This window comes from Salmo salar, chromosome ssa19, assembly GCF_905237065.1.
Source record: "Salmo salar chromosome ssa19, Ssal_v3.1, whole genome shotgun sequence".
NCBI classification, from domain to species: domain Eukaryota; kingdom Metazoa; phylum Chordata; class Actinopteri; order Salmoniformes; family Salmonidae; genus Salmo; species Salmo salar.
Genome location: NC_059460.1, coordinates 56,295,260 through 56,308,299, shown reverse-complemented (window position 1 = coordinate 56,308,299; position 13,040 = coordinate 56,295,260). Strand labels below are relative to the sequence as shown.

At 42.5% G+C, this 13,040-nt stretch overlaps 1 protein-coding gene across 2 annotated transcripts in view; it reads right to left on the bottom strand.

Moving 5' to 3' along the window:
* lrrc3ca (leucine rich repeat containing 3Ca) overlaps nt 1-13,040 on the bottom strand; it is a 29,142-nt gene that overhangs the window by 5,000 nt on the left and 11,102 nt on the right. Inside the window, exon 1 of one of the 2 annotated variants that reach the window (XM_014159226.2) lies at nt 8,054-8,378. The exons of the other annotated variant lie outside the window; for it this stretch is intronic. The gene's annotated coding sequence lies outside the window, so the exon portion shown is untranslated. Of the gene's footprint in view, nt 1-8,053; nt 8,379-13,040 lie in introns of those variants that run through there. 2 annotated transcript variants of the gene reach the window in all.

Here is a 13,040-nt window from a genome sequence, read left to right as displayed (position 1 = left end):
GTAACACTGACACTTGCATGAGAGCATCAGCTGTTCAGGATGACTGTGTGATCACGCTCTCCGTAGCTGATGTGAGTAAGACCTTTAAACAGGTCAACATTCACAAGGCAGCAGGGCCAGATGGATTACCAGGACGTGTACTCTGAGCATGCGCTGACTAACTGTCAAGTGTCTTCACTGACATTTTCAACCTGTCCCTGACTGAGTCTGTAATACCAACATGTTTCAAGCAGACCACCATAGTCCCTGTGCCCAAGAACACTAAGGAAACCTGCCTAAATGACTACCGACCCGTAGCACTCATGTCTTGAGCCATGAAGTGCTTTGAAAGGCTGGTCATGGCTCACATCAACACCATTATCCCAGAAATCCTAGACCCAGTCTAATTCACATACCGCCCTAACAGATCCACAGATGATGCAGTCTCTATTGCACTCCACACTGCCCTTTGCCACCTGGACAAAATGAACACCTATGTGAGAATACTATTAATTGACTACAGCTCAGTGTTCAACACCATAGTGCCCTCAAAGCTCATCACTAAGCTAAGGACCCTGGGACTAAAGGACCCTGGGACCTCCTTCTGCAACTGGATCCTGGACTTCCTGACAGGCCGCCCCCAGGTGGTAAGGGTAGGTAACAACATCCACCACGCTGATCCTCAACACGGGGGCCCCGCAGGGTGCATGCTCAGTCTCCTCCTGTACTCCCTGTTTACTCAAGACTGCATGGCCAACCGCATCATTAAGTTTGCCAATGACAACAGTAGTAGGCCTGATCACCGACAACGACAAGACAGCCTCTAGGCTGGAGGTCAGAGACCAGACCATGTGGTGCCAGGACAACAACCTCTCCCTCAACATGATCAAGACAAAGGAGATGATTTTGGACTACTTGAAAAAGAGGACCGAGCATGTCCCCATTCTCATCGACGGGGCTGTAGTGGAGCAGGTTGAGAGCTTCAAGTTCCTTGGTGTCCACATCAACAACAAACTATCATAGTCCAAACACACCAAGACAGTCGTGAAGAGGGCACAACAAATCCTATTCCCCCTCAGAAGACTGAAAAGATTTGACATGGGTCCTCAGATCCTCAAAAGGTTCTACAGCTGCACCATAGAGAGCATCCTGACTGGTTGCATCACTGCCTGGTATGGCAACTGCTCGGCCTCCGACCGCAAGGCAGTTTTGAGAGCAGTTCGTACGGCCCAGTACATCACTGGGGCCAAGCTTCCTTCCATCCAGGACCTCTATACCAGGTGGTGTCAGAGGAAAGTCCTAAAAATTGTCAAAGGCTCCAGCCATCCTAATCATATACTGTTCTCTCTGCTACCGCACGGCAAGCGGTACCAGAGCGCCAAGTCAAGGTCCAAAAGACTTAACAGCTTCTACCCCCTAGCCATAAGACTCCTGACCAGCTAATCAAATGGCTACCCAGACTATTTGCATTGCCCCCCCCCTCCCTTTTACACTGCTGCTACTCTGTTTATTATCTATGCATAGTCACTTTACTTCTACCTACATGTACATATTACCTCAACTAACTGGTGCCCCCACACATTGACTCTGTACCGGTACCCTCTGTATATAGCCTCGCTATTGTTATTTTACTGCTGCTCTTTAATTATTTGTTACTTAACACTTATTTTTCTTAAAACTGCATTGTTGGGTAAGGGCTTGTAAGTAAGCATTTCACTGTAAGGTCTACACCCGTTGTATTCTGCGCATGTGACAAATACAATTTGATTTGATTAACGAGTTAGTGAACCCGCTACAATCATGCAGTAATGTTACAGTGTACAGTCAGTAAGTAGTTACACTGGCGGGCCACATTGGCAATACCTTTGTAAAACTAAAAGCTTACCTTGACTTGGAAGAGTTCCAGTGTTGTGTTGGAAAGTCAAAGCCAACTAGCTAACATATCATCCCTCTGTTTGAGCAGGGTGTTTCAGTAAGCTAAACTAGCTAGCTGCATTTGCTAGCTAAGTAAGTGCAACTGAAAAAAAAGGACAAAAATCTCTATTTCTCTCTTGCTTCTCCTTCATTTTGGAAGAAATGAATTTGTTCAAAACTGTTCAACTACTGTCTTCCTCTCTGAGTCAACTACTCACCACATTTTATGCACTGCAGTGCTAGCTAGCTGTAGTTTATGCTTTCAGTACTAGATTAATTCTTTGATCCTTTTATTGGGTGGACAACATGTCAGTTCATGCTGCGAGAGTGCTGATAGGTTGGAGGATGTCCTCTGGAACGTAAGTCTATGGAAGGGGGTGAGAATCATGAGCCTCCTAGGTTTCGTATTGAAGTCAATGTACTCAGAGGAGGACGGAAGCTAACTGTCCTATGGCTACACCATGGTGCTACCCTACAGAGTGCTGTTGAGGCTACTGTAGACCTTATTTGCAAAATAGTGGGTTTTAATCAACTATTTGGTGACGTGATTATATTTAGTATAGGTTTATCTAAAAAGGATAACTTTAATGTTTTACAATTTTTATTTTCATGAAATTCACTGAGCATGGTCCTCCCCTTCATCTTCTGAGGAGCCTCCACTGGGTAACATATATAAACTGAACAGTACCGGACCCAAAAATTGATCCTTGTGAAATGCTACGTGATATGTATTTTCTCTGAGTTATGTTCACCAAGGATGACAAAAAAAAACTCAACCAGTTAAATAGGTCCTAAACTAGTTTAGAACTGGACCGCAGAGACCAGCACACCTCTCTTGTCTGTCCAGATGGACATAATGGTCAACAGTGTCGAATACAGCACTTAAATCTAAGCGAATAAGGACAGAGATGTTTGGTATCCGTGTTGACTAAGATAATTTACCACTTCTAATAAGGCTGTGTGCAGATTGGAATGTTTCTCAAATACAGCTGGCACTTAAACTATTTAGCCGTTTGAACACCAGTTTCGGCTAGGAATTTTGCTTAAGAATGGAAGGTTGGAGATTGCTAAGAGCTGAAGAATCTAGATGATTACTTTCCTTCAGAAGGGATTTTACCATAACAGTTTAGTGGAGTGGGGAAAGTGCATGTGAACAGGGAGTGATAAACAATAGCTTGCACTTCTTCAGATTTGCAACTAAAAACAGTTTTGAAGAAGAGGATAGGGTCGAGAAGGCAGGTAGAAGGCTTAAGTTGTAATATCACTTTCCTGAGCATGTCTGTGTCAAACAGGGGAAATAAATCCATAGTCCCTTTGCGTGGTAAGCTAGGGTACATATCAAACTTCTCACTGGGTCTTGCTTGACTGATAAGATAACCAAAATTAGGCTGGGTATGTCTGAAATATGCTGTAAACTCATCACATTTAGATGTGAAGGAAAGTTTACATAGGTTTGGGGGGGTACGATTTATCAGGCAATCAATTGTTGAGAATTATTCTGATTAATAGTGATCAAGTTAGAAAAATGTGCCCCTCTGGCATTTCTAATTGCCTTGTTATATATGCCAAGTTGCTCTTTCAGAATATCATAATGGACCTGCAACATTGACTTTATCCACTTCCGCTCTGCCTTAATGCAATTTATCTTTAATTTATTAGTTTCCTCACTCATCCAAGGGGCTCTCTGTTTGGATGTGGTCTTTGTCAACTTTACTGGAGCATCAATAGTAGCCCTTAATTTGCTCTTAAAGTTAACAACTAAATCATCACAAGAGGGGGGCAGAATGGGTGGTGGAGTATTGTTCATATGCAATAAAATATGTAGAAAATTTAGAGGTAAAATAGCATTTCTTAATAATGCATTCAGTATTAGCCTATGCTATGGTAGTAAAGGTAGTAAAAAAGGTAGTAAAAAAATACACAGTGGTTATCAGATAAAGCAACATCAACAATAGAGGATATGTCAATACAAAGCCCCTTGGTAATAACCAGGTCCAGAGTATGGCTGTGGTTATGGGTGGGCCCAGCAACATGTTGGATAAAGTCCATAGAGCTTAAAAGATTAATAAATTCAATGGCCTTGGAGTCAGTTTCTTAGTCAAGATGAATATTAAAATCACCCAACACAATGATTTTATCATAGTTCTCAAGGACAATAGTTCAGATAAATCAGTAAAGAAAGTGGGGCAGTGCTTTGACAACCTATACAGGGTTATGGCCAGCACTGGTGGCTGACATTTATACAGTATAGCATGATGCTCAAAAGACCCAAAGTCACCAAACAAAATGTCCTTACAGCTGAGAGCATTAGTAAAAATAGAGGCTGTCCTCCCACCCTTTTTCCCTTTTCTGATAGAGTATGAAAAGCTGTAGTCCAGGGGGAGGCTTCAATAAGAGTGGCACTACAGTCTGATGACAGCCATGTTTCAACAAGGAACATGCAATCAACTTGGCATTCAGGGGCCTCTCGAGTGGCGCAGCGGTCAAATGCACTGCATCCCAGTGCTAGCTGCGTTACTACAGATTCTGGTTTGATACCGGGTTGTGTCGCAGCCAGCCGTGACCGGGAGATCCATGAGGCAACGCACAATTGGCCCATCTTTTCAGTGTCCTGAGGGGGAAAAGGTTTTGTCGTGACCTCTTCAGGACTGTCTTGGTATGTTTGGACCATGATAGTTCGTTGGTGATGTGGACACCAAGGAACTTGAAACTCGACCCGTTCCACTACAGCCTCATCGATGTTAATGGGGGCCTGTTCGGCCCACATTTTCCTGTAGTCCACAATCAGCTCCTTTGTCTTGCTCACATTGAGGGAGAGGTTGTTGTCCTGGCACCACACTGCCAGTTCTCTGACCTCCTCCCTATAGGCCGTCTCATCATTGTCGGTGATCAGGCCTACCACTGTTGTGTCGTCAGCAAACTTAATGAGGGTGTTGGAGACGTGTTTGGCCACGCAGTCGTGGGTGAACAGGGAATACAGAAGGGAACTAAGTACACACCCATGTGGGGCCCCAGTGTTAAGAATCAGCATGGCAGACGTGTTGTTGCCGACTCTTAGCACCTGGGGGGGGCCCGTCAGAAAGTCCAGGATCCTCTGCCAGAGTCCTTAGCTTAGTGATGAGCTTTGTGGGCACTATGGTGTTGTACGCTGAGCTGTAGTCAATGAACAGCATTCTCACATAGGTGTTCCTTTTGTCCAGGTGAGAAAGGGCAGTGTGAAGTGTGATTGAGATTGCGTCATCTGTGGATCTGTTGGGGCGGTATGCGAATTGGAGTGGGTCTAGGGTGTCCGGGAGGATGCTGTTGATGTGAGCCATGACCAGCCTTTCAAAGCACTTCATGGCTATTGACATGAATGCCACGGGGCGGTAGTCATTTAGGCAGGTTACCTTCGCTTACTTGGGCACAGGGACTATGGTGGTCTGCTTGAAACATCTCGGCATTACAGACTCGGTCAGGGAGAGGTTGAAAATGTCAGTGAAGACACTTGACAGTTGAGTACATGTCCTGGTAATCCGTCTGGCCCAGCGGCTTTGTGAATGTTGACCTGTTTAAAGGTTTTGTTCACATCGGCTAATGAGAGCGTTCAGTGCCACAACTGTGTTCAGTAGGCTAATCCATAAACTGTTTACGCACTCAGAACCGGGGTCAGTGAAACAACACTGAGCTAACAACTTGTTAATGAGTCCTGTAATTTACACTTTTTATTTAGCATGTAAGCCTCTAAAAAATAATCTGTCCTTTTACCCTAACACCCTTCATTAATACCTGAACACCAACCATCTGCTATCCCATTACTAATCCTCTTAAGGAAAAACTCACTTAACAATCAATGGAATGTAATTGTATTTTGGCCACCCAACAGCATTGTAAGGCTACATGCTAAAGTTAAAAAAGGCAACAAAGGCAACCCAAACAACCTTAGCATGTTGTGCTAGCAGCCATATCCTCTCCTGTAAAAATCCTTTAACTTAAACTCTCGGTCTTCGGCTGGTTCTTTAAAATGCGCCGAGACCAGAGCAAGATCCACTTACCAAGATTAAAAAAATGAAATCGATCTCTAAGTACCTCTTAGTATCACATGACCGGGGGAGTCGTCTAAGGGACGCATCCTAATAAGTCTCATTGCAATAGGCCAGACCAGTTGAAAGTTCAAGACCGTCCCTATCAGCTCTGACCTTCCTTTTTCAAAAGACACACTCAGATGATTATCCCCATGTCTTTATTAAAAGCCAAACAAAGAAGATATAGTAGAACAGCACTGACTACAGATAAGACAAAATGCTCAAGGACATGAAAAGGATGCCTAAAGTGTTACTGTGTAAGAAAAGCGGTCGTTTTCCCACCATGATCCATGCTGCCCTGATGAGGTGGAGCTGTGGGGAACCAAGGAAACTGGACACATGAGGAGCGAGAGAGAGAGAGAGAGAGAAAAAAAAGACAGATCTGAGGAAAATAGGTAACATGACAATGGAGAAGAACACAGAGGAAGGCCCACTGAAGAGAGATTAATGAGATGCATCGGAGGAAAGAGGGAGATATTAGCATGTCATGGGCTGAGGACAGCTGTTAATGAAAAGGGGAGGATGAAGGGATGATGGAGGGAAGGATGTGGTGATGGGAAGACGAAAGTGAGTGAGGGATAAAGCTATGGGACAACAAGAGGAGAGAAAGAGAGCAACACCAACCTCATTAAATCAAATGATCAATAAAATCAGGTTAAGCTATAAAGACATCAACAACCCAACTATAAATTACCTCTCCTGCTTTTAAATGTACACTGTGCTCAAGACAAGTGCCCAGGGGTCAGTTTTGGCAGTTCATAAATTGACATTAGTCAATGTTAGAATAATAGGCTACATCTCAGGCACCAAGTGCGCAAGAGCAATAATTTAGATAGGTCCTAAATTTGCGTCATAACTCAGCAAAACCATTATAATTGTGAAGGAATAGAACTACAATGTTCTCAAAGCAAAGGATTGTCAAAGTTGTTCATGCATTATTTTGTTGTGATTGTTCATTGTATTATCATTCTGTCCAGACAACCAATAATAGACAAGTTAGGCCTATGTAGGTCATGAGGATGAGACATAGAAAGGGAGGTGAGGAGAGAGGAAGCACAGAAGAACAAATACAGCTGTGAGGGAAATATCTCAATGTTATGTTGAGATGCAGACACTTAAATATCAGTCTAACCATATTACCATGCTCTCCCAACTCTGTCCCTATCCAACCCAATTATGAACACATTTCGGGTCGGTTTTGGGACTCAGATTATTGTTGCCTGCCTGCCTGATTTCCATTGAAAGCCTTCATGCATTTATTCCCAGAATTATATTATAGTACTGGTGCTTGCCTAGCCAGCCATGTGTTAGAGAAACAAGAACACACGTTTTCGAGGCCATCTACGGTTCAAACAATAACAAAGTGCGCCAGCCAGCCACTGTTTTAGTAAAGAGCAAAGGGATGGGCTGGATAAATGTAACCACTCTCAAATGTATAGACAGACCTATGAATCCAAGGACTGACCATGCTTAATATCATTTTTTTTCCCAAGAACCAAATGGGTACATATCCTTCATTTCAAAGTAAAAAAATGTATTTAGCCATTTTGAACCTTTTAGCAGAACATAATTCAGAACTTGACCCCTGTGGTATCAACTAAAATTGAAGCAATAATTAAAGGATTAATAATCAAGTTTATTATTTAAGTTCAGTTCACTTTGAAGGGTATTCTGACATACAATAAATGTATAAATACAAATCATTTTTAGGCTATTAATATACTATTGTTACTTACACACAAATATTTTACCTGCACCTTTTCTTTGGTGTAATATTCACTATTTTCATTGTAAGCAACAAGCGTGTCAATAATAAACTCTTACTGAGTGTAGGCTAGACCAATGCCTCCTGGGGAATTGATAGCCTTTCGAAGTTAGTCTTCTATCTTGTCAGGCGGTAGGTAATAAACTACTGTTTACCCCATTCTTCAACAAGCATTTTTGGAGCCTGAATGTACTAAACAAGCTGCAGTTATTTCCACAATCATAAAAGCCTAATAGTAGCCTATATCACCGCATGATGTGTTTAACAGTAGATGTAAATGTATGTCTATGAAATGCATGCATTTTGAATAACATGCAGAAGCATTACTTACATCTTTAACGTTCTCCCCCTCCTTCGCATGGCGTGTGACACTCAACAGAATCACTTTAGTTTCAAGACGCCCACTTTAAAATCTTCAAAATAGATAATTATTCATTCCACTCCAAACTGGAATTCGGTCGCTTCCATGGGGTCCTTCCTCTGTTGCATATCGCCAAACCAACGGCGCGCAATGCACCTTGAATTGAGTGCTTGCTCAATGCAGCTTTTAGTTTCCACGCAACCAGAAAACTAACATTGCTGTAGCCATCGGAAAATTGGCAGGGACACAACACGCTAGTGTACGACGCCTATGGGGGGTTTCATCCAAGTGTGATCCTGCCAATTATGACAAATAATTATAGTGCAAGTGCAGCTACGGAGCGGAATATATTTTAGACACTGAAAAGACAACGTTTGGCTACTGACAAATCTGAAATCATTGTCCTAAGTGGGCACATAATAATGAAACTCCATGTGTTTGGTATTATACTCTTGTCTTCCAAGAGCTTGTGTTTTGACCAACAGTTTACGGATTTGAATATATATTTGAGTTGTATTAGAACACACACATACAGACACACTCACTCATTGATTCTTTAACAATATAACTTACAAATGCCTCATGAGCTTAGTTCAACTGTCATTCCCCATCAGAACCCAAGACATAAGCTTGTTTCTCTCCAATATTTGTCAATAAAGTCAATGTAAACAAACAGTGTATAGCTTCAAAACATGGTTCAAACTATCATTTTCATCTCATGGATGGTCAGTCCTTCCATCCATAGGTCCATCTATGAATTTGAGTGGTTACAACCCCATCTCTGAGCTATTTACCAAAACACTTGCGGGGTCGCAGCTTTGTTATCGTTTGAACTGCAGATTGCCCTTTTAAGAAAGTGGGGTTTGACTAATCATGTTTGATCTGCAGGTTATTGTTTCAGTACTGTGTTGCCAGTGCTGTCTATCTTTGGCTGTCTCCGGGCCTCTTCCTGTGTGTTGCCAACAGATAAGGAAGCCATCCAATCAAAACCACACTGTGATAACAGACACAGGCTGTGGCCCAAGAGTGGCTGCCAAGCAAAATGGGTTATAATGGAATTTAAATCAATCAAAACACCCCACGTAAGTTCCCCTCAATGTCCCCTCAAACCATCAAATCAATGTCATTGACAGGATGTGTGTGTGACTGAGTTATGGATGTATGTTGCTTTTACAAAATAGCTCAAGAATAGACTTGATGGGAATTAATTTCTGTTTTATCACCCGGGAAGACTAAAGATGCTATTGTGTATGTATTGGCCACATAATTTCAGTGCTCAGCGAGAGTGGATTATTCCGCTTTTCCTTGTCAATTAGGTACGGATTAGATACGAGGATGAGCATATGAAGATGAAACAGCAGAAAATGCGACTAGGTTCTTATCATCGACAGGAGACGCGTCCCAAATGGCACCCTATTTCCTGTATGGTGCACTACATAGGGAAAAGGGTGCCATTTGGGATGCAGAGAGAGGGGAGAGGAGGAGATAGCAGCACTTCCAGTCAGTCAAATGCCTTGCCTTCATCTTCTGCATGCAGCATCAGATTACTTCAAACGGCCTGCAATGGTGGACGTATGCATTCTGCATTAACAGAGTGTACCTAACAGTGGAGGCTGCTGAGGGGAGGACGGCTCATAATAACGTCTGGGACGGAGCAAATGGAATGGCATCAAACACCTGGAAACCATGTGTTTGGTGTTATTGATACTGTACCTTTCCACTTATTCCACTCCAGTCATTACCACGTGCCTGCCCTCCCCAATTAAGGTGCCACCAACCTCCTGTGATACCTAATACTGATAGACTACACTCCAAGTGCTCCAACTCCTTCAAGTGAATCAAAGTTAATTCTCCCCTCTTTGATCCAATCAGCTGAGCCTCTAAGGGGGAAAAGTTGCCTGGATCGCTCCCATCAACATGGTGGTGCTGGAGTGCTGCTAGGTGTGAACTCAGCTGAGGTGCATACTGAAGTTGCTGTAATGTTGCATTAACAATGGAATGTGAACGTTGTGCCAAGATTAGCGAGGCTACGTTTCGCTCTCTCTGGCACAAGAACAAAAGGAAAGTAATTCATGAGATCCAGGGTCTGTGGTCCTCCCCTCCGTCTCTCTCTCTCTGTCGATCTTTCTCTCTCTCGCTCTGCCTGTCCCTCTCTCCCTCTCTTTGTCTCTTTCTCACCCTCTCTCTCTTTCTCTCTGTCTCCTCACTGCTCCCAGCTCACTCCAAGATCAAAGCCGTGGCTTGTCTTTGTGAGCATGACAGTGCTTCCAACTTATTTATTTATTTCCCTGGCAGTTAATTTTTTTTAAATCAAAAGCGACAAGAGTATATAAAAATAATTCCCCCCACCACCTTGGGGAACAGAGTTACTGCAGGTCAGCCTATCTGTGAGGCAAAGTCTACAATGCAATTAAACAATGCACCTAACTGTGGAAATTGGACATAGTTATACTTAGTTTCCTTTGAGTTGTTATATGAAATGAATTCCCCATGGTGGCGTTGAGCAATCTGAGTCTTTTTCCAAATGTGATAGAAATAAGCCATAGAACTAGAATTACACTGACAATGTCAGTTACCATGTCAGCTATATTGAGTGTAAGGCTGTGGTCTAAGGGGCTTTACCCGTTCTAATAATTATATATTTATATGGGATAGATCAACCTTGTTCCTAGAGAGAGTTGATCATATCTCTGGAGGATTCCTTCATCATAAGGGAAATTCTCAGTGCGCTATATGACAAGCTTATGAAAACGTTATTCAAATTTCTGCAGATATGACGTGAGAAGCATTGGCAATCAGGGTTGGGGTCAATTTATTTGAAGGCAGTAAGCTCAGAAAGTAAACTGAAATTACAATTCAATAATTGAAACAAGCATTTATTTTCAATGACTTCTCAATAAACTGAAAAGTAGAACCTATTTAATTAAAATCACTTCCTGAATTGACTGCCTTTAATTCGAATTGACCCCAACCATGTAGGCGATGTAAAAATGATGGAGACTCGAATGGATTTGTGAATCAAGTGTTGGTGTCTGATAGTTTGTAAAGGGCATGTGGAGATGGGGATTCGATTGACACAGACATGACGACACACGCACACATCCACTCCCAGACTGTCTAATTTAGCTTCATCTCCCTCCGAGCCTCAGTCAGACATAATCTGTCAACAGGAGTGGAGGGAAAAAAATCGGAATGTGTCAAAATCAACGCAAAACAACGTCTGATTTTTCACTTCCATATTGTGGCCTTGTTGAAATCCAGTCAAAGCACTCGTGTTATATTTAACTAGTGCGACAACAGTAGGCTTACGTAGCTAATGGATTTACATTTACTGGGCTGGTTTCAGTATGGGGCTATTATCTAAAGAGTCACTGAGGTTGTAAGCTAGTGCACAGTACCTCAAAGGTGAAATTATTATGGTAGCCATTGCCATCGCCTGGCCCTGTTTCCTAATGCCCTTTCAATTTGATTAATATTTCTCACCCTCTCATTGTGTCAAGCATATTCACAAAGGGAGGCAGGGAGGGGCATACAGTTCAAAGGTCACTGCATTGCGTACCTCTCCAAATATTCTTCTTCTGGGAGTGACTTGGTCAAAACAGGAATGGGACTTAAAATGTTGTCAGGTCAGATTTCCGGATGTATTAACTTTGCATATGATATTGGAAAATTATCTATTTACAATGTTGTGTCACATCCGGCCGTGATTGGGAGTCCCATAGGGCGGTGCACAATTGGCCCAGCGTCCCAGCGTCGTCCGGGTTTGGCTGTGGTAGGCCGTCATTGTAAATAAGAATTTGTTCTTAACTGACTTGCCTAGTTAAATAAAGGTTCAATAACAATGTTTTTATTTTTTATTTTACTATCTACATGAGTCAATAAGTGAAGACCCTCGTGTGAACTGAATTACATTTGAACATTTTTAATAGACATTTCTGACATGCTTCACAACTGCTCAGTAAAACGCTTTTGGAGAGTTCATTACAAGCAGATGCTTAAAAAACATTTCTCTACCTCTATCCCAAGAACCACTATCCTTGTCTGACAGAGGACATCAAGCAACTCGAGATCCCTGTTAGACAGCTATCCGCAGATCTGCGACAAATCCTGTTTCCGTCTCCCCTGCTGCCACAACAGTCAGACTGCATCAAGGCCCAAAAAACACGCCATCAATAAGTAAACAGGAAGGGAGGCAGGCAGCAAGTGTCCATCTCACTTCATTACCAATGTGCCTCTTCAACTTCAAATGGGCTTCTATTTTCAGATGCTTAGCGTGCTTGTGTACTCTGAAGTCTACGCCCTGGTCTGTCTGTGAGAGACTGTGTGTATGTATGTATGTCTGTGAGAGACTGTATGTATGTATGTATGTATGTATGTATGTATGTATGTATGTATGTATGTATGTATGTATGTATGTATGTATGTATGTATGTATGTGTGTATGTATGTGTGTATGTATGTGTTTTTGTGTTTGTGTGTGTGCTTTTGTGTGTGTGTGTGTCTGTGATTGTGTGGGTGTTTGTCCCTCTAGTATTGGTTCATTCAGAAAGTGGATAGTCTATTGTACTGATTGAAAACAATCACACACTTTTCCACTGAGTATACAGTCTCACTGCACCACTTTATACACGGACAGGCCAGCCAAGGTGCATAATTAATCATGCAGTTCATTTACAGCTGCTAGGTTATCCTTAAGGACCATTAACAAATTAGCATCTTAGAGTTTCTCTTGAGTACGCAGTCTGCGTCATATCTGTGAATCTACAGTATTTTGTGTAGCACAGGAGGTTGGCGGGACCTTAATTGGGGAGGACAGGCACATGGTAATGGCTGGAGGGGAATTGGTGGAATGGTATCAAATGCATCAAACATATGGTTCCATGCCATTCCATTCACTCCATTCCAGACATTATTATGAGCCGTCCTCCCCTCAGCAGCCTCCACTGTTGTGTATGTA